Here is a 26,398-nt window from a genome sequence, read left to right as displayed (position 1 = left end):
GAGCCTCTGATCTTGTAGTTAATATTTGTTGACAGCATTTTGCTCTTTCTCAAATATCATGGACACAAAAGTGTTGGTGATACATGGGCCTGGTGTGCTGCTGAAATTCCTCTTGCTTTATAAACTCAGCTCAGGCTGGACTCCATCCTAAATTTTGAAGTTCCATGAACACATTGAGCCCCCAGGATATTCAAGAATGAACGGCTAATTTGTTCACTGGCTGGAATTAATAATGCCACAGTGACGAAGCCAGCATTGCAAGACCACAGGAAGCCTGTAATTAAATGATCTTCTGTCTCTCTTGCACACACACAATCATGATTGTTCTGACAGAGCCACATGGTTGTATAAGTGTGTGCTGATTTTATGTGTCTGGAGGCATCCTCTTCTCCTCCTTCATGGCATGTCTGAGCTCCAGTCCACTCACACTCTTTCTCTCTCAGGCAGTCATGTGAGATTTGATAGAATATTGTGACATACAGCTTCCTGCCAAGAGGCTGGGCTACTGCTCAAGCTGCTGGCTCTGGAGTATGTGAATGAGCTGAGCTGTCAGTGCACAAAGCAGCTGAATCCTGTGTGAGTGAGAGGAAAGGACACAGACTTTTCTCACGAGGACTAGCACTGAACCGTTGCCTCTCCCTCAACACTCTGCACTTAGAGGTCCTGCCTAACACATCTTAATCATAACTGTTCTACAAAGGTAGAAGCTAAGAGGAATAACTGAGATTTCACTGTGGCTCCTGAGTGCTGAAGTAATTCTGCATAGGTAAGTCTAAATGATTGTAGCTACATTTTTGGGCTGTTGTTTGAATTTTCACACTGATGTAGCTAAGTGAGCTTTTATGAATTGTATGCTTGCTCTGATCACTGAGGGTAGGTTTAGTCTGAGTTGCTTGTGGATGCACAGATTGGTGCTTAATGTTTCACATTCAGTTGAAGGATCAATCCCTTTGCAGAAATCATTTGGCAAATACAGCGTGACACTTACAAGTGGACCCAATTGCTGCGGTCTAGCTTTAGAAAGTTCAAACTGAATATTTGCATTTCTGTTAAATGGTACAAATAAGAAGATTGTATTTGTAGACTGAGCGGTGGCTCCTTAAGTTTTGCTTGAACTACATTGTATATACACTGAGCTGTTGATAGCACTGCATTTGGCAGGAGGGAGATTTTATCAGCCTGTTGAGTGAAGGAGATTACAAATTAATTTATGCATTATCTGGTCTGTTTTGTTTAATGAAACACACAGAGACTGACACAGATCTGGTTCAGTTAATGCCTCCCTCAGTAAGAAATGTAGCAGCCAAGTAATTCCAGTCAAAAGTAAGAAATAGAACCGTGAGGAGCAGCACCACAGTGCTGATACAGCAGAGTCAGAGGACGGCGCTCTCTGGTTTTCACTGCTATTATCTTTTTTATGGTAATACAGGGGTTATCATCAGGTGCTTTTTTTTTAAAAAAAGGACAATCTCTTTGACTGTTTTAAGACTTGTGCTTTGAAGGGATTCCTTTCAGGTTCATATCACTTCTAAATTTATATCTTTTGAGGAGCAGGAAAGGTGGGTTGCAAGACCTTGTAAACACCATTAAGGAGGTGCTGTCGATTGGCATGCCTAAAAATTGCCATCTCTGCCCCTCTCCCTCTGCTCAAATAATCTGAGAACAGATCAATACTATTGGAGAGCCACCCACTTCAGCACAAGTCACCAATCCTAGGCTGATTCCTGGGATGGAGCGGTTGTCTTAGGAGGAAAGGTTGAGGAGGCTGAGCCTATACTCATTAGAGTTTGGAAGAATGAGAGGTGATCTTACTGTAATATATAAGATCTTGAGGGGGCTTGACAAGGTGGTTACTGAGAGGATTCCTCTCTTGAGGGAATATAGAACTAGGGGCAAAAGCAAAATACTGCAGATGCTGGAAATCTAGAACAAAAACAAAAATACCTGGAAAAACTCAGCAGATCTGCCAGCATCTGCGGAGAGGGATACAGTTGATGTTTCGAGTCCATATGACCCTTGATCAGAACTAAAACATATAGAAATGAGATGAAATATAAGCTAGTAGAAGGGGTGGGACAGGAGAGTTCGATAGGGGGCCAGTGATAGGTGGAGGCCAAGAAGAGATTGCAAAGATGTCATAGACAAAAGGACAAGGGGAGGGGGTTGACGGTGGTAATATTATCTAAAAGATGTGCTAATGGGGACATTAAGGGAAGCAAGCAGGACAAGCTAATGGCAGATGGCCCTAGTTTGGGTGGGGTGGGGGAAGGAATTGAAATGAACTAAAAGGTGGAGATAAAACAATAGATTGAAATAAATTTAAAAATAAGAGGGAAGAGAAAAAAATAGTTGTAAAAAAAACGACCTCGGCTACAGCTCCTCACACTCCGCCTTCCATCCCATTCTCTCAGTTCCTTCGCCTCTTTCTCATCTGTTCTGATGATGCCACTTTCCAAAACAGTTCCTCTGATATGTCTTCCTTCTTCCTTAACCGAGATTTTTCACCCACAGTGGTTGACAACCGTGTCCGGCCTATCTCCCGCGCATCCACCCTCACACCTTCCTCTCCCTCCCAGAACCACGATAGGGTCCCCCTTGTCCTCACTTATCATCCCACCAGCCTCCCCATTCAAAGGATCATCCTCTGTCATTTCTGCCAACTCCAGCATGATACCACCACCAAACACATCTTCCCTTCACCCATCCTGGCGGCTTTACGCAGGGATTGTTCCCTCCAGGACACCCCCTCCAGGACACTCCTCCATCACCCCCTACACCTCAACCCCCTCCCACGGCACCTTCTCATGCACCCACAGAAGATGCAACACCTGCCCCTTTACTTGCCCCCTCCTCACTGTCCAAGGGCTCAAACACTCCTTTCAAGTGAAGCAGCACTTCACTTGACCTTCTCTCAATTTATTCTACTGCATTCGCTGCTGCCAACGTGGCCTCTTCTACACTGGAGAGACCAAACGCAGGCTGGGTGACCGCTTTGCAGAACACCTACGGTCTGTCCGCAAGCATTACCCAGATCTCCCTGTCGCTTGCCATTTCAACACTCCACCCTGCTCTCATGCCTACATGTCCGTCCTTGGCCTGCTGCATTGTTCCAGTGAAGCTCAACGCAAAAGGGAGGAACAGCACCTCATCTTCCGACTAGGCACTTTACAGCCTTCCGGACTGAATATTGAATTCAACAATTTTAGGTCTTGAACTCTCTCCTCCATCCCCACCCCCTTTCCGATCCCCTTTTTCCAATAATTTATAATTTTTTTTACAACTATTTTTTTCTCTTCCCTCCTATTTTTAAATTTATTTTGATCTATTGTTTCACCTCCACCTTTTAGCCCATTTCGATTCCTTCCCCGCACTCCACCCACAGTAGGGCCATCTGCCATGAGCTTGCTTCCCTTAATGTCCTCATTAGCACATCTTTTAGATAATATCACCACCGTCAACACCCCTTTGTCCTTTTATCTATGACATCTTTGGTAGTCTGTTCTTGGCCTCCACCTATCACTGGCTCCCTATTGAGCTCTCCTCTCCTACCCCCTTCTACTAGCTTATATTTCATCTCATTTCTATTTTTCTTAGATCTGATGAAGGGTCATATGGACTCGAAACGTCAATTGTATCCCTCTCTGCAGATGCTGTCAGACCTGCTGAGTTTTTCCAGGTATTTTTGTTTTTGTTCTAGAACTAGAGGCCACAGTTTAAAAATACAGGGTCTCCCATTTTGCCACTTGGTGCTGGCAGAGGGAGAAGGAAGGAGATGGCAATTTTTAGAAATGCCAATCCACAGCACCTCCTTGATGGTGTTTACAAGGTGCTGGAACCCACCCTTTCCTGCTCCTAAAAAAGATATAAATTTAGAAGTGATATGATCCTGAGAGGAATCCCTTCAAAGCACAAGTCTTAACATAATCGATGAGATTTTAAAAAAAGGCACCCGATGATAACCCCAGCATTACCTTAAAAAAGGATAATGGCAATGAAAACCAGATACCTAGTAGTACAAAACCTCAGTATTGCTGAAGAAAAAGACATGTTGAAGCTTTTCATCTTGCACTCATCAGGACACTTTGCAAAAATACCAGTGTAGGGGGAAAACAACAATTTATACTGTATGTGAACAGCGTTGCTTGTTACGCAAGTGGACTCTGGTTGGTAGAGGCATTGCCATGGAGAATGCACCAGTGATGATGACTGTCAGTTAACTGCGATGCATGTTGACATTTAATCCAGGCAGCTTAACCCTGATTGGTCAAGGCATTGCCCCCAAGGAATGAGTCAGCAAATGGCTGTCACTTATTTTGTTTAGCTGAAACAGGCACAATGCATGTACATGTTCTTTCTGTCTGCAAATAACAGGGCCCTGTGTATGTAACTTCCAGTATGTACAAATGTGCCACACTGCGAGCCCAAGTGACAATCTTAAGTTTGGTGCCAGCGTAATTCTTAGCACTGAAGATTATTTAGCAATTGTTGCCCAATCATGGAATCATATCTAATGTTGGGCACTGTTTTGAGTTTTTTAAGCATGAGCTGGTTGGGTACAATCTGTACATTGCCCATTGCAAATATTCTCCATGACAATGCATCTACCAATCAGAGTCCACTTGCCAACCAATCAGCACTCTCTTCTCATACTGAATAAATTGTTTTCTCTTTATATTGGTATTCTTGTGATCTGTCCTGATGAGTGCAAGGCAAAAAGCTTTGATATGTCTCTTTTCTCAGCAATACCAAGTCCCATTCAGGATGGAGATGAGGAATTTCTTCTTTTAGAGGGTCATTAGACTTTAGAATTCTCTCCCACAGAGAGCAGAGGATCATTGAATTTACTCGAGTCTGAATTAGACAGATTTTTGATTGACAAGAGTCAAGGGTTGTTGGGGACAGGAAGGAAAGTGGAGTTAAGGCGACAATCAGATCAGCCATGAACTTTTTGAATGATGGAGCAGGCTTAATGGGCAAAATGGCCTACTCCTGTTTCTATTTATGATCCTCAGTACCTGGAGTTCCCTCTGTACATGTGCTGATTCAGACAGAACCTTAGAAAGGCTATGGTGCAAAAAGAGGCCATTCAGCCCATGTCTATGCCAGCCATAAAAAGAGAAATAAAAAATTAACGCTCATTTTTAATCCCACTTTCCAGCACCAGGTTCATAGCCTTGCAGGCTACAGCACTTTAGGTGCATATCCAGGTACATTTTAATGAGTTGAGTGTTTCAGCCTCAACACCAACTTAGGTAGTGAATTCCAGACACCCATCACTCTCTGGGTGGAAAGGTTTTTCCTCTAATCCTTCTACCAATCACCTTAAATCTATGCCCCCTGGTAACTGACCCCTCAGTTAGGGAAAACAAGTCTTTGCTGTCTACCTTACCTGGGCCCCTCTTAATTTTGTACACCTTAATTAGGTCACCCCTCAGTCTCCTCTGTTCTGAGGAAAACAACCCTAGCCTATCCAATCTCTCCTCATAGCTGCAATTTTCAAGCCCTAGCAACATTCTTGTAAATTTCCTCTGTACTCTCTCCAGAGCAATTTTGTCCTTCCTGTAATGTGGTGAGCAAATCTGTATGCAAAATTCCAACTGTGACCTAACCAGTATTTTATACAATTCCAGTATTACATTCCTGCTTTTGTATTCAATACCTCGCCCAATTAAGGAAATCATTCCATATGCTTTATTTACCACCTAATCCACCATCTTGCCATCTTCAGGGACCAATCGACATTCACTTCAAGGTTTCTCACTTCCTCAACCCTTCTCAACATCCTCCAGTTTATTGAGTATTCCCTTGCTTTGCTTGCTCTCCCAAAATGCATTACCCCACACTCCTCCGGATTGAATTCCATTTGCCATTTCTCCACCCACTCAACCAAACCATTGATGTAATTCTGGAGACAACAGCTATCCTCTTCACTATCAACTACATGGCCAATTTGTCATCTGCAAATTTCCCATTCATGCCTCCCACATTTAAGTCCAAATTATTAATATGTACAGCAAGGGCCCCAATACGGAGCCCTGTGAAATGCCACTGGAAACTGTGTTCCACTCAAAAACATCCATCAACCATTGCTCTTTGTTTTCTGTCACTGAGCCAATTTTGGATCCAAATTGCCACCTTCACTTGTATCCCAGGGGCTTTTACTTTTCTGACAAGTCTGCCATTTGGGACCTTGTCAAATGCCTTACTAAAATCCATGTAGACAACATCCATTCCACTAGCCTCAATCCTCCTTGTTACTAACTTAATAGAATTTTTTGAGGAAGTAAGACATGATCTTTCCTGAACAAAACCACGCTGACTATCCCTGATCAATCTGTGCCTTTGGTAACTGACAGTTTTTTCTGTCTGTCAGAATTGATTCCAATCATTTGCCCACCAGTGAAGTCAGACTGACTGGCCTATAATTTCTCACCTATCCCTTGTACCCCTTTTACATATTAGGACATCACTTGCAGACCTCCAATCCTCTGGTACCTTGTCTGTATCTAGTGAGGATTGAAAAATGATCCTCAGAGACCATAATTTCCTCCCTGTCTTTCTTTACCAACCTGGAATACAATCAATCTGGCCCTGGTGATTTATCCATCTTCAAGGATGCCAGTCCCTCCAGTACTTCCTCTCTCATTGTATCTAATATTTCACACTCCTCCTCTTTGACTAGAAAGTCTGCACCATCCCTCTCCTTAGCAAAGACAGAGAGGAAGTACACTCATTGAGAACCCTGCCCACAGCTTCAGCCTCAACGCATAAGTTACCATGTACATTTCTGATCAGACCTACTCTTTCCTTAGTTATCCTCTTGCTCTTAACGTACTGGTAAAACATCTTTGGGTTTTCTTTGATTTTTACCTGCTAGTATAAATGCTCTTTGCTTTCCTAGTTTCCTTTTTTACTTCACCCTTATTATACTTCTCTAGGATTTCTGCAGTATTAAGTATTTTATGACTGTCATAAGCTTTGTTTTTCTGCTTTATCTTACTCTGTATACTTCTGGATAACCAGGGGGCTATAGATTTGGCAGTAGCAGCCTTTTTCTTTGTGGGGATACATCTACACTGTGCCCATAGAATCTCACTGTTGAAAACTTCCCACTGATTTGGCACTTGCCCAGCCTCATTATGAAGAGGAAAGCTAGAATTTTGCCCCCTCTTGTTGGGCTTGTTATGTGCTGGCTGAAAAAGTTCTCTTGAATGCAGTTCAAAAGAATTTTGTGCCCTGTGCCCTTCACACTGTTTCCCAATTGTTATTAGGGTAATTGAAGTCTCCAACTATTACTTCCCTCAAATCCTTCAACATATTTGCTGTTTTAACTCTCTTCCACTATTTGGGGCTCTATAGTACACTCCTAGCATTGTGGTTGCCCCTTTTTTATTTCTGAGCTCAACCCATATGGCCTCATTTGATGCTTCATTTAGTATATCATCCCTTTTCACAGCTGTAGTCGTCTCTTTAACCAATAATGATACACCCCCACCCTTTTTTAATCCCCCTTCCTATCCTGCCTGAAAACTCTATATCCAGGGATGTTAGCTGCCATTTTTCCCCTCTAAGCCAAGTTTCCGTTCACACAATATCATGTCACCCTGTTATTTAGCTTGCAGTTACTTATATACCTTTTAACGCTGCCAAATTCCTGTGCTATATACTTTTTAAACCTGAACTACTTCTGTCATTCAGAGTCACTCACTAATTCTCCATCTCCTGTTCCCTGCTTTGAATTTGCCCTCAGGTTCCCATCCCCCTGCCACACACATCTGTCCATGAGGGTATTCTTCCCAGTCCTGTTCAGGTGTAGCCAGTCTGGCTTGTACAGGTCCCACCTTCCCCAGAATTGGTCCCAATGCCTCAGAAATCTGATGCCCTCTGCCTACACCAGCTTTCCAGCAATGTTTAATTGCCCAATTCTCCTATTTCTATATTCAGTTGCACATGGGACTGGGAGTAATCCTGAGATTACTGCTTTAGAGGCCCTGCTTTTCAATTTCCTTCCTAGCTGCCTGAAATCCACTTTCAGGACCTCATCCTCTTTCCAACCTAAGTCATTGGTGCCAATGTGGATTAAGACCTCTGGCTTTTCACCCTCCCCCCAGAACAATGTCCTGCAGCCACTCAGTGACCCAGGCACCAGGGAGGCAACAGACCATCCTGGAGTCACATTTACAGCCACAGAAACACCTGGCTGTTCCCCTAACAAATCCTCTATATCACTGGTGCTCTTCCCCTCTTCTTCCTCCCTCTTATATAGCAGAACCACCTGTGGTGTCGTAAACCTGGCTCTAACTGCACTCTTCCGAGGAACCAACACTCAGTATCCAAAATAGAAAACCAATTGTCGAGAAGAACGCCGGGGGACCACTGCACTACCCGCCTAGTTCTCTTGGACCGTCCGGCAGTCACCCATTCACTTTCTGCCTCCAGGCTCCTAAGCTGCAGCGTGACCACCTCTCTGAACTTGCTATCCACGTAGCTCTCAGCCTTGCAGATGTGCCAGTGAATCCAGCTGCCACCCGAGCTCTAAAACCCACAGCTCAAGTTTCTGTAGCTGGTGATAATTCCTGCACGTGGTCATCTAGGACACTGGTAGTGTTCACGATTTCCCACATATTACAAAGACACACATTCCACACAATCAAGCTGTCCCACCATTGCTTCAATTTACTTCTCTTATGTTAAACCAAGTAAAATAAAGTTACTTAATTTATTTTACCTGGCCTTGCCTTAACTTTACTTCCCTATTGCTCATGTTTCTTACTGAAATCTCTTTCTTTTAAGAAAGAACGTGTTTTTCTAATTTTCAGATACCTGAAGACCCTCCCTAACAGCAGTTTCTCACCAACCAATGAACTTGTGTTCCTCCTGTGGTGTCACTCTTGGATGTTTTCAAAACTCAGCCCTCTCATAGCTTCTCAAATCCCAGTCTCCTGCAGCCTGAGAAAGATAGAGAAACAAGCTCCTCTCTCCCCTCCTCCCTGAGCTGCCTTCTCACCAAACTCATAGCAATTCCACTAACAGTGCACTCCCATTGAATCAGACCAATTCATATGAACCTTTACAGGTTTCACTTGGTATTCCCCTGAATTGATGTAATAGAGAACTCATCATGAAACTTGCAAGTCAAATGTTCTCCAGCATCCCGCAGTTTCTTATTCTTTGAACTCAAATCCCTGTGTTAGCTATTGAAGCAGAATCAATTCACTCCAAAAATTAATAGGAAATGTACAGAAAGCTTTGAAAAACATTGAGGCAGAGGGATGATCAAGAAATGTTCTTTCAACTTATTTAATGTGCACCAACCAGCAGTTGTTATCAGTCACTTAGTACTTGCTGTCACAGTGATGATAGAATTAATTAGAGCCAAAAACATCACATTCAGAGTAAAATAAGTAAATGAATATCAGTTTAATACCTAGCAACCTTGGCTCAGAATGAGTAGAAGAAAATAATCACATGCATTCTATCCAACAAACCTTTCAATGTGGGATCTTAGAAAAGGTAGAAGTAGATTAAAATCCCATCTTGGAAAAAGCTTTGGAATTCACTCCCAATATCCCTGCTAACCCAACTCTCTCTTATTCTATATGAAACTCCAAAGAATGCCAATCTTGAACCCACAGAATCAGAATCCTCTGCCCACACAGGGCCCATGCCAATCCTCTGCCCACAGCCAGTCTGTATTATTCACAATAAAAAGTTGTGGTGGAAGAATTAATCCAAGCTGGTCTTTTAGTTCAAGCTGGTTTATTTTCAAGAAAGCTCCTCAGCCCTACTAAGTTCCAAATAGCTCCCACTCAAAAGTGTTCCAGCTGTCTCTTTTTATTGTTTAGATGGGATAATCAATGCCCATCACCTGTTTAACTAGCAATTGTCTTTAACAAGGTGATTGCCTTGCAGTGTGATTATTTATACATTGACAGATTCCCCTCTTTTCTTTTTAAATTAAAACTTTGAAAAAAACTTAAAGAACGCTTTTTCTTAAACAAACAGAAGGAAATAATGTCACGTATTTCCACATCTATAGTTCCCAGGTTTCCATTACCAAATCATAAAACAAAAAAATTTTTTTCATTGCATCATTATAACATAAGACACTCCTCTTCCAATACATTTAATCATTTCTTAGAACAGGCACTTCTTTTTGTCAAACAGTCTGATAGTTGGTGACTTGTGTCAACCCATTGTATCTTAGAGATCTCTCTTTTCTCTAATTTATGCTGGCTAGGTCTGCTCGTAGCCTTGTTTTAGTGACACTTTTCGTGGAATGAACATTGTCCCAAAGAGGCTGGTTATCAACATAACATTCTATGAGCAAACTTTTCTCACATTGCCCCTTATATAATATTGCTGTCAATATATTGGATAAGTAAACCCCCATCCCTCAAATCTAATGTTTCTACCAAGGCCAGCGTTTCAGCAGTTAAGGTGCTTTTCCCTACCCTTCTTATTTTCTTGGCGTCCCAAGCCAGCGGACATAATTTATCATTCTTTCTCACCAAGAATATGATGAACCCTGCTGTGCTAGAGTACCCATCTGGAAGGTTGACACGTGAAGCATCGCTAAAAATGACCAACCTCATATCTTCCAGATCACCCAAGGCTGGAGACTTCAGCGCAGACCTCTCAGAATTTAATTTTTAAGTGCTTTATTTGCTCTCAGAACTTGCTCAACTGTAGCATCTTTCATCATAGTACTCAGCTCCAACACATCATAACTTGCATCTGGCCTAGTCTGAGTGCACAACAAGTTCAACTGCCCAATCAAACTTCTCAACTGTTCCATTTCTTCCTTGGTAGCAGGATTCTCTTTTTGTGAGGATCTAATGCAAGTTATTGGGAATTGGGATATGATTAACACTTTCTAGATAAGATTGTTGATTCAATGTCACTCCAAACTTGCTCTGCTTAATGTCTAAACCTTTGGATTTAAAGGCCCCTGAAGCCTGACTTCGGACCTTGAATTCCTTCTTTATCTTCTCGATTACCCATTGAGCCTCCCCACAGGAAATCATCAAGATGCATGATAAAGATCCCAGCTAGTTTCTCCTTATGGTACTAGTAGAACATCGAGGGCTCTGCCTTTAACTAAATGCAACCTGTTTTCAACAGGACAGACCTCACGGAAAAATACAAACTCTTGATGCATCATTCAACTCAAACACACCTGTTCAATTTCCACAGCTTTCCTTCTAAATCCCCGGCTTCTTTGGGTGGTTTCAAAAAAACTTCCCTTTGAAACTTCCCCCCCTGTAAAAACGCAGCCTTTATATCAATTGACTTGCACTTCCAGGAATAAGATGCCAAAATAGCTCAAAAAATCTTCAAACTCACTTTCCCCGCAGTAGGCGAGTCCAATCTGACATCTTGATCTCCTAATCTCTCTTCAAAGCCTTGGACTACTAATCTCGCTTTGGCCTTATATGTGTGTCTGGGAGTATATTTTCTGTACAGATTCATCTGTGAGATAAAGCTGACTGTCCTTTGTCAGGCATTTCAGAATATACCCCAAATTCCTTCCAGTTTTCTAACTCTTCCCATTTGGCTTCCTTTATCTGCTTGTTTTCCAATTTATTAGCAGTTACTAGAATCTTTCTAAGGGCTTCTACTCCTATTCAGCTTGCTAGCTTGCTCTCTAGTCCTCCTTAGCTACAGCCTCCGCTTACATTCCTCTCCCTTTCTGGACTACTACCCTTTGATCTTTCTCCCATGCGAGTGGAACCCAGTTTTCAAGTCTGTGATTTTTTTCTAGGATCACAACCACTTTCTGGTCCCGTCAGAACTCATACTGCGTTTTCTGGGTTTCCACATCTTTACTTCCATTTGCCAATTGATAGGCCTTGTCTCCTGTCCTTCATCCTGCACATTTAGCCAATGTTTGTGTTTGCCAGTGGCCTTTTCTGCTCTCCCTATGATGGTGGCAACCCTCCATACACTAGTCCCTTCTGGCATTTATATTACCTTTGTTCCTACTTTGGGTAGTTGCCCTTTTGGATGAATAGCGTTGTCCTGTACCTCAGTATTACTTTGTTCATAGTCAGTCAACCCTATATCTACCATTGTCTGCTCCTCATAACTACCCAATGTGTGCGTATGTGGAGTGCATGATGCTTCCTTTTGTTCTATGTCTTGTTCAGAACCTGTAAAAATTAACTGTGAAGAATGTACCCTAACAGTTTGATTACTGTTTTGCACAATTACTAATTTCCCATCACTCCCTACTACCTTGCCAGGTCCTTTCCACTCTTTCTGTCCTTCCCTTTCATAATATACCATGTCACCTTGTCTAAACTGTATTCCTGATGGTCTTATGCGGTGCCGTAGCACCCGGTGAATTTTCTCCGAAACCTCAGCTTTAATGAAAGCTTTTCTACCTGCATGCAAAGCGTTCAGATGAGCAGAAAAGGTGGAGCGGTGGAGCAGTGAAAGAATATGACAACATCGAAGGTAACTTCAGATTTCTTCTATACATCAACTGGTATGGATTGCACCCCCAAACAATTTACAGAGAGCCCCTTGCATGCACTGCCCATGCTAGCGCCGTTTGCAATTTACAATCTGATTGATCAGCCAATATTTTATGTAACATGTAGTTGATTACCGCCATTACTGAACGGGCTCTCAGCTGCAGTAACTATCATGTTTAAATTTTCGTACATATCTCGAAATTCATCATTGGGGAATTCCCCACCATTCTCTGTGAGGAACTTTGCTGTTCCTAATCACGTTCCTATCTTTTTCTCCTTATTGACAATGGTCCTTTTGTCTTTACTATGTATCACAGTGAATAGGCTAAATCTGGTTGCCATATCTATGAAGTGTATTAAAAAAATACCCCTATCCTTGTCCCAAACTTTCAAGTCCATTGCCACTGCATTGTTAAACTCCCTGGCTAGTGGCAGGCTCACAACAGGATGCAGTGGTGTCTTGCGATATTTAAGGCAAATTTCACACTGAGCAGTGATTTGTTCTGTAAGGTCATCAAATCCTTTATTGACCACTCCCACATCTCGAAGTAGAGTCTTCAGTTTCCGTGGTGCTGGATATGCAAACTATCTATGTAATTTCCAAATGATCTTCTTTTTGTCCACCAAATTCTTATTCTCAGCAGTTAACAAAACTTCATGAACTTTTGGATGAGAAACCTCTGGCTTCCTTAGTGGCAAACAGTAATGGCCTGACCAAGTAAAATGTGGATCCACATTTTTTCCAAACATGACTGCTCTATAATTCTTCATATCTAGCGTCATCTGAGCCACCTTCATCGCAGGTCGACTCAACAATAGCGGTATCTCACTAGAAACCACATCAGTACTGATAGATTGATCCCTGCTATCTTACAAGGGAGGACCACCCATTTGGAGGATGTCAATGTATTGTCATCTCCGAACCTGAAGCAGATAGAGCTTTCATACTCATTGACCTTCCGCCGGTCTGCCTCATTGAGAGGCTCCAGATAGCAGTCAAACCAGTCCATGCCGCACACAGTAGAAGTGCAACCTCTGTCCAGAACTGCACAGTTGAAGGAATCTACCATCAAGATACTCATCACCGGATTCAAACTCTCAGTGATCAGTACAATTCCACCATGGCAGTCACCATCATCATTTTCAAATTCAGATGAATCCGTCTCGTGGGTCACTTCAAAAACACGATTCCTTCTCTGTGGACAGTTCATTGCGTAATGGTTCTGGGAATCACACCAAAAACACCGATTACCATTCCCCGTGTATGCTTTGGGTATAAATGCCTACAGTCACAGTGCCAGACACACTTTTTGTCCCAACTTTCAAATTGGTTAGGTTACGACCATTTTCAGACCTCTTGTCATTAACCCCATCTTTGTATTGGGATCTTTGTCTAATATTTGGTGGACCTCAAAATTCGGCCACCATTGAATTCTCTGTCCTTTGTTTCACAGCAACATTGTTCGCATTTGCTAAGAAAGTGGCAGGGAACGGCTGTTTCCCCAGGAGTTGTTTTAAGGCAGCAGCCATTTGATCTAGGAAAGATTTTTTCCCCGGAACTGAACCCCTGTTAGCACTAAAAGACTATCAACGTGGGAAATGCGAGCATAATCCAGTAATTTAAATGCCAATACCAATTCCGGTGCAGGGTTGGTACAGAGTCTGTGCCAAACCTCGAACCACAGAGAGTCTGTACCAATCCTCTACCCACACAGAGTTTGTGCCAATCTGCTACCCACACAGAATCTGTGCCAATCCTCTACCCATACAGAGATTGTACCAATCCTCTACCTACATAGAGAATGTAACAATCCTTGAACCACACAGAATCTGTACCAATCCTCTACCCATGCAGAGTTTGTACCAATCCTCTGCCCACAGAGAGACCATACCAATCCTATACCCACACTGAGTCTGTACCAATCCTCCACCCACACAGAGCCGGTACCAATCTTCTACCTACACAGAGTCTGTACCAATTCTCTACCCACACAGAGCCTGTATCAATTCTCTACCCACACTGAGTTTGTGCCAATCCTCTACCCACACAGAGTCTGTACCAATCCTCAACCCACCCAGAGTCTGTACCAATCCTCAACTCACACAGAGACTGTACCAACCCCCTACCACAGAGAGTCTGTACCATTTCTCTATCCTAAGGGAGTCTGTACCAGTCCCCTATCTGAAGTGACTGTGTATTAATCCTCTACCCACACAAAGTCTGTACCAATCCGTGATCCATAAAGAGTCTGTATCAATCCTCTACCCACACAGAATCTGTACCAATCCTCCACCCTGACAGAGTCTGTATCAATCATCTACCCACACAGAGTCCATACCAATCCTCTTTCAACAGAGAGTCTGTACCAATCTTCCTCCCACACAGAGTCTGTACCAATCCTCCACCCATAGAGACTGTACCAATCCTCTACCCACGCAGAGTCTGTACCAACATTCTACCCTCACAGAATCTGTACCAGTCCTCTATGCATAGAGAGCCTGTGCCAATTCTGTACCCACAGACTGTCTGTCCCAATCCCCTACCCACACAGAGCCTGTACTAATCCCCTACTCACACAGAGCCTGTACTAATCTCTTACCCGCACAGAGTCTGTACCAATCCACTACTGACACCCTGAGTCTATACCAGTCCTGTACCCACCCAGAAACTGTACCAATCCTCTACCCACACAGATTCTGTACCAAACCTCTCCCCACAGAGATTCTGTGCCAATCCTCTACCCACAGAGAGACTGTACCAATCCTCCCGCAACACAGTGTCCGTACCAATCCTCTACCCACACAGAGACTGAACCAATGCTCTACACAAAGAGAGTCTGTACAAATCCTCTTCCCACACAGACTCTCTAACAAACCTCTTCCCACAGAGAGACTGTACCAATATCTACCCATGCAGAATCTGTACCAATCCTCTATGCACACGGAGTCTGTACCAATCCTTTACCCAGACAGCGCCTGCACCAAACATCTTCCGACAGTGAATCTGTACCAATCTTCTATACAGAGAGTCTTTGTCAATCCTGTACCCACACAGAGTCTGTACCAATTCTCTTACCACCCAGAATCTGTACCAATCCTCTACCCACACAGATTCTGTACCAATCCCCTTCCCGCAGAGATTCTGTACCTATCCTCTACCCACACAGACACTGTACCAATCCTCCACCCACCCAGAATCTGTACTAATACTGTACTCACACAGAGAGTCTGTACCAATCCTCTACCCACAGAAAGTCTGTATCAATCCTCTATCCACAGACAGACTGTACCAATCCTCTACTAACACAGAAATTCTGTACCAATCCTCTATCCACGCAAATCCTGTACCAGTCCTCTACCCATAGAGAGTCTGTACCAATTCCCTACCCTCAGAGAATCTTTGCTATGCTTTACTGAGAAAGAGTCTGAATCAATATTTGCCACCAGATTCTATACCAACAAAGAGCATCTACTTGGCCTACCAGGTGTGTGAAAGGAAACCGTTTATCCAGTTCAGCCTCAGAGATTGGCCTGGGAATGCATTTGATGTGTTCAAATTCTACAATATGGGTATGAATATGAGCGGAATTCTGATGTTATATTGTGTTAAATATATGGTTATTGACATTGGTTAGTCACCTGAATAAGCTCTCCATTGCCACACAATAAGTAATACTTGCCATACTGAGTAAACAGGATCTTTTGTGCAGGGAACAACACCTAACCTGCCAAAAAGCAAGGGCTTTACACAGTCATGTGGACACTAACCCTTACCCTCCTGATTAAAAGTATCGCTGTATAATTGCTGTCATTAATTTTACCTTACCAAATAAATGAACTCTGTACAGGTACTCAGATTAACCCTTACCTTTCTGAATACAGTTACAGGTTTTAACCCTTACCCTGCTGAATAGCCAGCAACTCTGTATAGTAGCAGTCATTAAATAATCCCTACACTACAGAATAAACAGGAACTCTGTACAGTTGCAGTCATTAACACTTGCCCTTTTGTAAATGGATGTGTTGAATTTACAGGGACTGAAATGTAGTTAGCCTGGGTTCTACCCTGTCTTCACCATGTTGTTAACTGATATTCCACCAGAATCACTTGATTTATATTTCTGTTATCTTGCTTTGCTTTGCAAAGCTCACCATAGAAATATCCAGAAAATTGCTGTGCGGCTGTTTCATTGTAGAAGAATGTGAAGTTTTAAAATTGCGATGTGGCAGTCAAATGTTTACATGCTGTGTAAAAAATCAGGATGGAGTGAATGGGCTGTATTGGATGCAGCAGGACTTTAATCAAGTTGTGCTCACCAGTACTGTGTTTCTGAAGGACCTCAGCAGCTTGTTGTTCTTGCTTGAGAATCTGACACCTTCCAAGCTGTCTGTGCAGGGATCCCTGCACAGGAGGGACAAGACATGGATTATCCATGTAGAACAGACCAATTAAAGGACTGTCTAAGATGTAAAGGGGGTTACTGTGCCAATAGAAGATCTGTTAAAAGAAAATGGGGAGCAGGTGAGGAAATATTTTGTATTTTGTCAGGGTATGGTGTCTAATTTTTAAAATGTATCACACTCAATGTTTGTGACAGTGTTCATCAAGAAACAGACCCTGAAGCTTTGTTGTTCAATTGGGAGAGGAAAGTTAAGCAGTGTGCTTCATGATAAAATTAAAGGCAGCAGATTATCATACAGAAGTCAAAAGAATTGTACCAAAACACAGAGGATTATTTTGGCTAATAGTTGCAAACAAGTTTTAAATAGATGCTGCGATAATAAGACACGTTTGCTTGAAAGATTGAATCAAGCATAAATTTTGGTCCTATCAGATTACCGTTATTTGAACTTGCTGAGAGGTGCTCTGGCTGAGACACAGAGAAACACCGCGGGATGGCTAGGGACTGAGTGAGCGGGTGCACAGGTTCACGGGCATGGCACTGGAGGTGCAGGTTCATGGGCATGGCACTGGAGGTGCAGGTTCACGGGCATGGCACTGGAGGTGCAGGTTCACGGGCATGGCACTGGAGGTGCAGGTGGAAGAGGTCCAGAGACGGGGAGATTTTCTGTATTGGCAGGGGGGAGGGTGGTGAGCGGGAGGCGATGGTGTAGTGGTATTGTCACAGGACTGATAATCTAAAGACCCAGGGTAATGCTCCAGGAACCCGGGTTCGAATCCCACCACGACAGATGGTGGAATTTGAATTCAACAAAAATCTGGAATTAAAATTCTGATGATGACCATGAAACCATTACTGATTGTCATAAAAACCCATCTGGTTCACTGATTCCCTTTAGGGAAGGAAATCTGTTATCCTTACCTGGTCTGGCCTGGCCCACATGTGACTCCAGCAATATGGTTGACTCTTAACTGCCCCCTGAACAAGGGCAACTAGGGATGGGTAATAAATGCTGGCCTAGCCAGCGATGCCCACATCCCATGAATAAATAAAAAAAACCTGGACATCCCTGAAGGAAAAGGGTCATAGCTGGTAGGTAATGGAGGGTAGATGGAAAGTGATGATGGGTGGGGGTGGTCAACAGTGATGGGGGAGAGGAAATGGGTGACTGGGGGAGGGTAAAAGATGGGGGAGTGCACAATGCAGTGAAACCAGACCATACTTGCTAAATCTAAAGTGAAACAAGAGTGGTGGTGGGTGAGATCATGTGCTGCATGGGAGTGTGAACATTAGGTAGGCAGAGATGCAGGTCAGCTCAGATGGACAACTGAAAGTGAACCCCAGCAGATAGCATTCAAAATGCTCAGGTCATTGAGATGAGTGTGAAATGTGAAGGATCTGTGTGTGTGGGAGGATGCTTGCACAAGTCTCTGAAAGGCCCTGCCACACACACACTTTTCCCTTCAGAATCAATAATGGACCGGCTGCTCTCCCTGCGGTGACGGGTCTTCCAGGCTGCTTATTTCCACCTCTTCACTGCAGGAGGAGTCCTCTTGGCTGCGGATGAGGACGTGGATGGAGTTGAGGTACTGGCTGGCTGAGGATGTTGGTCTCTTGGCAGAGCTCCCTGTGAACCAAAGTAGAGATAATTAGTGCTTGGCAGCAGAGTCAAAAGCAGGAGAGAGATCACTCACAGTTGCATTGAGAGGGGTAATGTGGTGCAGGATCCTCACGTGGGTGTTCACTGCCGACCTCACCATCACCACAGGCACGGTCTATACCCTCACCAGTCAGCGCGATGGCACGCTCCTCAAAGTGACTGAGGGGCCTAATGTGGGCCACTCCACCTGCCCCCTTCCAGTCTGGGATCTCTCCCTGCTGATGTGAACCGGCTTCTCCTGCATGAAAACAGATGGAGAGAGTGTGAGCCGGACACATGGCACTGTATGGAATGTTTGTGTGCTAAGCGGAGCCATGGACAGGATGAGTATGTGAGCTCCAGATGGTATGAGCCTGATGGAGATGTGAGGGTGTGTGTGAGAGTTAGTGGTGTCCCTTGAGGTGTGAGATCCCTATGGATGTGTGATGGGTTTCTGAGTGTGTGAGTTGAGAATGATGAGAAGAGTGACTTACCCTGGTGGAACGGATAAGACCATTCAACCTGTAGTGGCACTGGGTGGCTGTCTTCTTTTACAGAGCATTGGCACTGACCACCACTGGCACCACCTCCAAAGCCTGATTGGTAATGCCACTGCCCATCCTGCAGCCATAGCAGGGGTAGAGGACATCACGGGAGGCCTCCATGGCATCCAAAAGGCGTTCCAGTGATAAGTCGCTAAACCTGGGGGTTGCAGTCTTCTTGCCTTTCATGGACATTTTCCCTGCAGTAGTCATGGTCTGGAAGCATTGAGAGAGTGTGCACATGGCTGGACTTTAAATATGGCAGCCAGCGTGATGAAGCGGCGAGGTGATGGTGGGCGGGCGAATGAGAGCCCGTGTACTATCGAAATGGCATGTTTCTCGGGAATGCATAAGTAATGAGGCGGGTTCGAAATGATGCGGCATGAAAACCCGCCATCGTGGCCAGCGGGTAAAACATGGTTTTACTGACCCGCTACCGCACTTAGTGCAAATCTGGAATGATTCTGCCCTTAGTGTATGAATGTACTAACAAAAATCACCCCATAATATTCCCCCTAAGCATTTACAAATCATCTGAGCTTGTTTGTTTGAATACATTGAGTTAATTTTGCGAAGTCAGCCCTATTATATCAGATCTGATCAATATTACAGATATCAATGCAGAGCGCAATGTTTCTTTGTTTGCAAAATCTCTCACATCTCTTACACACCAACTTTCTTCTCTCTTCACTTTAATAAATTTGAAGCCCAAATTCCCTTTTCATTTCAAAACTTTCTCCTTCTGAGCAGATCGTAATTCCAGCTCTGAGTTGTATTTCCAAATATAAGCATCTTAGGACAGTCACAGGGGAAGAAAAAAGGGTAAGGTGATGACAGATTGTGCCGTACATTGGTACTTACAGAGATGACCTTAAAAGTGACTGAGAAGAGTTGAGAAAGAAGAAAAAACATTAGTCATATCATGTGAAGTGAGTGCATGAAAATGTATTGAGAGCTGGGGCTTCAAAAGTGAGTCCATCACACTGGTAAGCAGCAGAGAGATGGAGAGAGATACTGGGCGCAAACATCTACTCTCACTCCCCCCAAAGCCAAAATAGTGAAATGAAGCAGATCCACTGTAAGAAGCTGAGGGGAAGTCAACAATGGCAGGGCCGGTGAAGACCTGCCACCAGCCGGTGGACCCCACAACTGATGTGTTTTATGCAGAAAGTAGAGAGCAAAAAGTGGAAATGTTTTCCATTCTCCAGCCCACATCTCCCTTATCTCTGTTAATATAAAATCTACAACAAAATAAAGTGAATGGGGTATAAACATATTGTCCTGAGGTGGATGATCACTCTCCTATATATTGTGTTAGTAAAGTGCAGGCAACAAAGAAATGCTATTAACCCAAATAAACTAATGTTTGATCCTGCTGAGGAACCTCTCCTTCCTGGCCTCTCTTTCCAGTCCCTTATTCCTCTTTTCCCTTTCCCTTTTCCATAATTAAAAAAGAGATTGAAGGCACCTGCCCAGAGGTTTCCAGCGGCAAGATACAATGACAAAAGTGAGACAAGTAAAGGGACAAAAGATGGGTCTAGAGGAGGCATGAATGGCAGAATCATGAATAGCCACTGTCTGAAAAGAAAACAAAAGAAAAAGAGGTGAGATAAAACAAAACCAGCAAAAAAAAGGTAAACAAATTGGGGGCAGGGATTAATGAAATTGTTGAACTCGATGTGTCTGAAAGGCTGTAAGTGCCTAATCAGAAAATGAGGTGCTGTTCCTTGAGCTTGCCTTGAGTTTCACTGAAACACTGTAGAAGGTTGAGGACAGAGATGTTAGAGTAAGAGCATGGTGGAGAAGTAAAATGACAGGCAACTGGAAGTCTGTAGTCACACTTGCAGATTAAATGGGAGTGTTCTACAAAACAGTCACCCAATCTGTGTTGAGTCTCACCAAGTAAGCAAGAACCATAGACCGTGTTTTTAGGCTGTGCTTTGTGATAGAATAGGGAACTATAAGTTGATTAGAGGCTATATTATGACTTCTGTAATTACTTTAATGCCAAACTTCAATTAAATCCTTGTATATTGATTAAAACATAAACAAATGCATAATTTATGTCTCAATTTGATTGTAAAGTGCATGTTTCACACACTCTTGTTACTGTATCAGATTCAAGGCTTTCCCAACCCTGTACATGGGAATGAGCAGTTCCATGTTAACTTCTTTATCAGATGTGTACATATCATTGTGTGCAGATACTCATGCTGTAAGCCTATTCTGAGATATGCACCTTTCTGACTCAAGATCAAGTTTAATGTCTTATTACTAACACTGTGGATCGTATTTGTGACAGCAACAGCTTCTGGCATTTATGTAATGTCTTGAGTGCAACATCCCAAGAAACTTCACGGGAGAGTTATCAAACAAATTTTGACATTTGACAGGAGATGTTAGCACAGGTCAAAGAGGTCACAGGTTGAAAGAAGGTGAGGGAAGTTTGTTGGGGGGAATTCCAGAGCTTAGGGTCTAGACAATTGAAGGCTGTTATCTATGGTGATGTAATTAAAATTAATGATGCACAAGAGGTCAGAATTGGATGAGCACAAAGATATCTCGGAGAGTTGTAGGGCTGGTGGAGACTATAGAGACTATGGTGAGACCATTGTGCAATTAGAAAACAAAGATGAGAATTTGAAAATCGAGCCATTTCTGAACCAAGAGCCAAATAGGTCAGTGACAACAAGGGTGATTGGTGAATGGGTCTTGGTGTGAGTCAGGATATAGGAGCAGGGTTTTGGATGAGCTCAAGGTTGCAAAGTGTGCAAGGCTGGACATTGGAATTGTCGAGTAATAAAGAGTTCGTAGCCACACCTCTTTTGGCCCAGGATTTAGATCTGTTTCCAAATAGAATTATGTTGTATCTGGAAGTGCAATTATACACAGGTGCATGAATTTCATCTCTGTGATTTGAAAGCAAACCCAATTTGGAAGCTGGAGGGAAATGGTCTTCACCATCCAATGGACTGCATTTCACATTGCATTAGCCATCATATCAACTCTCGGACACAGGTTCAAATCTACCCTCAAAAGGATATGATAAATAATGCATCCTTGATGGAAGGCTGGATAATTGAACATGTTCCAACATCAGCATCTCTCTGATCATACATAGATTCAAGTTCATACCTAATATAGGGGACCCTCTCCGCTGTCTGACAGGCTGGGGGCAGGGTATGTAAAAATTCAAATCTTTGTACCTGATATAAATCTACATTACAGAGATATACAGTGTGCAGGAATGTCATTCTTTCATCTTTTAATTTTGTGTTCAAAACTATCCTGATGGGGAGGGGTTGGGGTGAATGAGCAGCTGGCCTCTTTAATGGCTAGGCATTGTATTGCTTCTCAACACCTGTGATCTCAGCTCCTATCGTACTCCTATCTCTTATGTATTTTCTTTGCTAAATGGTTGGCAGTAAAATTTTTGGCAATGCCATGTTAAAAATGTGAACATGAAAATAAGCTTCATCTGGGCAAAGATTTAATTTTGTTATTCACTCTTCAATGAAATGTTTTAATTAACTCAAATATCGAAGTACATGTCTCTCCAAACTGGAGCTAAATGTAAAATGCCTGGATCACTATCAGTCCCATGCACTAAACTGGGCAGGAACAGTTATATTATGAATTTAAATGTATGAATGTGATGTAGGAGGGAATGGTTCAGATCCCTAAGACATTAGGACCGTTTCTGCGGCAGGAATGAATTGTATAGATGTCAGTATTAGAAATTTGCTTCTATTCGATAAATATTTTCATGATTATAAGTTATGATGAAGCAGGGAAGCATTACAAAGCAATATTACAGGAAATATGTGAGACACAGACTACATACAATCATTTTATTATGGAGCCCTGCATCTGGTTGCCCCTGTACTGAAAACAGGACTGCTGCATCCTCACCTATTCTCATTCTCTTACAGTTATCTAGTTTAGTGACCCACATTGAGTTATTTGCAAAATCTGAAGTCAGTTTAGGATTAGGGTTGGTGTGAATTGATGTGGGGAGGGTGATATGGATTATAAGTGGTGTGGCACAGAGTGATAGATGCCATCAGAGTGGCACTTATTCAGAGTTTTGTGACGTGACATGTTTTGATGAAGTTTGTATTGTTGATGTGCGTGTAAACAGTGATTGATCTTTTCAGTACTTTATATGGAGTCAACAATGTACAGTAAGCTATCAGCAAAAGCCCGTAATCCAGGTATCATTACATGCATAGTTGTCGATCTGTCATGCTGCTTGTGAGGAGATCCTGGAATTTCCTGCCCCATACATGCTAGCTGTCTAATGGCCGACTGACGATTATCCTCATGGTGGCTGAAGTGGTAGTGGTTGTGTGAGTGGGTAGGTAAGTCTCTTTAGAACAGAAGGGGTTTAAAATGAAGGGTGGGATTTTCTCCTCCGCGTACTAAGTGTGGTGGCGGGTAGGAAAAGCGGCTTTTACCGCACCAATTGCAATGGTGTGTTTTCACGCCCGATTATCCACCTCTTGCCTCACTAAACATGCATCCGCTAGAAACACGCTATTTATCTACCCACCTGATTTGCTCACCCTGCTGTGACCTCAGCAGATTCTCACTCTCGAAACCGCACCCACACACACAGATTCTTCAATGCCTGCAGCCCAGGGCTGCTTCAGGTGAGAGATGACCCCCAGAAGCAGGAAGAGTGCAGCCCCCCAAATTTAGTAACACCTCGCTGGGTCACCTTCTGGACACTATTGAGGCCCACCGTGACCTTCTCTACCCTCAGGATGGCTGGCAGAGGTCCAGCAAGGTCACCAACCCGGCTTGGGAGGAGGTGCCTGTGGCAGTGAGCGCTCCCCCAGCCTGCAGGAGAATAGTGATATAGTGCCAAAAACAGATGAATGATCTCATCTGCACAGCCAGGGTAAGTCACCCTTCTCATCCCTCTCAGCTCACACCCTCACAAGCCCCTCACATATTCGCAGGATGACAGCCCACGGGGATCTCACACATGACCAGGGACATCACCACTCCCTGTCCCAAATGCACCCTAACATCATCTGGGCTCACATCCTGTGCACTTCACATCCTCATTCCGTACACGGCTCCACTCAGCACCTACATAAGGCAGATGTCCTCATCATCTGCCTTGGCATTCTCCCTGCTCACACTCTGTCCATCATGCAGGCCAAGCTCGCCCAAAAGGGAGAGGTCCCAGGTGAGTGGCAGGGTGCCAGAGATCAGGGCCCTCACCCAGTATAGTACACCTGGCCAGAGAGGACTGGAACTGTGCCTGCGGTGACGGTGAGGTTGGTGGTGCACATCCGAGTCAGGACCCTGCACCAACTGACCCTTCAGACAGTGAGACTGTGAGTGCAATGTTTTGTCTTGGAGCTAAATATCTCTACTCTCCTTCATTGGCACCACAGCCAAGCACCCAGGGACACTGGGAGCCAGCCCCTCAAATCCAGCCCCGATGACACCTTGATGAGGATTTGTGAACACACTTGTGGAAGATCCGTAATAGGGCACAGACACACACCATGGTGGGACCTAAATCTAGAGCAGACTTGGTTCACAATCTAATGAACACAGTACAGATTCTGGTCCACAACAGGTGGAGGCAGGGTCATTCAAGGTCACTGACATTTGGAGGGCTGCTGGAGGCCAGGATTCTGCTGAGACCCAGTCAGATGACGAGTCCCCGGACTCAGTCATAACACAGATGTTGGAGCAGCAGCAACAGATGTGGGGATATCAGGTAGGTTTGTCAGCTGCATTCCACAGATTGCAACGTACGATGGAGGAGTCCTGGTCCTCTCTGGCCAGGTGTACTATACGCTCCCCATACTGGGTGAGGGCCCTGATCTCTGGCACCCTGTAATTGCACCAACATGCCAATGCACTGAAGTTAATACTGATGGGTCAGCAGCTGCCATGTAGACCTAAGTCCAGGACACAGTGTCTGTGCTGTTGAAGGAGTTGCACTTCATCACTACAGGCATTGGTGGCATTCAGCAGTGGCTACACAAGAGGGGGCCATGGCACCTCAATCTCACCCCAGATTCCCCTTCTCCTCATGGAGGAAGCCAGAGGCCCTCAGGCACCCATTGGAAGGAGGACCAGCAGCTGACTACGTGGGACCATCAACCAGGTGACTCTGGGACTGTCCAGCCAATCCCCACAGCAGGAGATCCAAAGCAGGCAAGGGCCTTCCAGGTCTCGGTCCTCCAGAGGACGCCTGCCAAAGTCATCAAAGGCAACAGGGCTTAGCAGTCAGTAGGCTGCCTCCACCTCCACTGAGGATGTCAGGGATGCACTAAAGATGTAGCCGTAGGGTTAGGAAGGTCAAGAAATATTAGGAGTGCAATGGTGGCATGGGTGTTCACCACTTGTATATACTTACCAGCATTGTAAACAGAATTACACCCATTCCACATCACCTCTTGTGTATGCCCCCTCTGAATGCTGAGCTGGATTGTGTTCAATCAGATGCCACACCATGTTCCCTCCCCCCAACTTATTGCAGATTTTGCATCATGTGTCTCTGGTCAATATTGTGTGTAGCCATTGTGTGTGCCTGCTCAGTTCATTACTGACATCAGTGATGCCTCATCCTCAATGTTAAGCGTGCTTATGCAAGGCGTCTCATTGATATGCGTTGCAGGTTCAAGTGATATTCTTGACTGTGGAAGATGGAGGCTCATGTAATCCCCTGACTCATCTGCTTTGTGGAAAGGTGAAGGTGTGGTGTAGAAGGAAAGATGTAGATGCACATGAAGAAGGGTAATCTTTCACAGAATCACAGAATCACACTGTGCAGAAGAGGCCCTTCGGCCCATCGAGTCTGCACTGACATGTGAGAAACACCTGACCTACCTACCAAATCCCATTTACCAGCACTTGGCCCATAGCCTTGAATGTTATGATGTGCCAAGTGCTCATCCAGGTACTTTTTAAAGGATGTGAGGCAACCCACCTCCACCACCTCCCAGGCAGCACATTCCAGACCGTCACCACCTCTGGGTAAAAAAGTTTTTCTTCACATCCCCCATAAACCTCCTGCCCCTCACCTTGAACTTATGTCCCCTCATGACTGACCCTTCAACTAAGGGGAACAGCTGCTCCCTATCCACCCTTGAACTCCATGCTCTCTGTCATCCATGAGGTGTTCTCTTTATTATGCACAAAGCGGAATCTTGAGGGCTCCAAGGTGTTTCTGTATTTTTGGGGTCACAAGGACCAGGGCTGACCATTATGAGAAACTGATGGTGTGGAAAAGGAGGCTTTTTCATGTCTATCAGGCAAATGTGTGAAGATGATCATCATGAGGTGATCTATGCCCATTGAAAGGTC

General features: G+C 44.0%; 1 protein-coding gene across 1 annotated transcript in view; it reads left to right on the top strand.

Annotated features, from left to right (window-relative positions):
- Positions 1 to 534: 534 nt before the first annotated feature.
- LOC121283358 (tetraspanin-18-like) overlaps positions 535 to 26,398 on the top strand; it is a 378,351-nt gene continuing 352,487 nt past the window's right edge. The window contains exon 1 of the mRNA XM_041197844.1: positions 535 to 766. The gene's annotated coding sequence lies outside the window, so the exon portion shown is untranslated. The remainder of the gene's footprint in view (positions 767 to 26,398) is intronic.

The sequence above is a fragment of the Carcharodon carcharias genome, chromosome 10, assembly GCF_017639515.1.
Source record: "Carcharodon carcharias isolate sCarCar2 chromosome 10, sCarCar2.pri, whole genome shotgun sequence".
NCBI classification, from domain to species: Eukaryota; Metazoa; Chordata; class Chondrichthyes; order Lamniformes; family Lamnidae; genus Carcharodon; species Carcharodon carcharias.
This window is presented reverse-complemented; position numbering and strand designations above follow the sequence as displayed.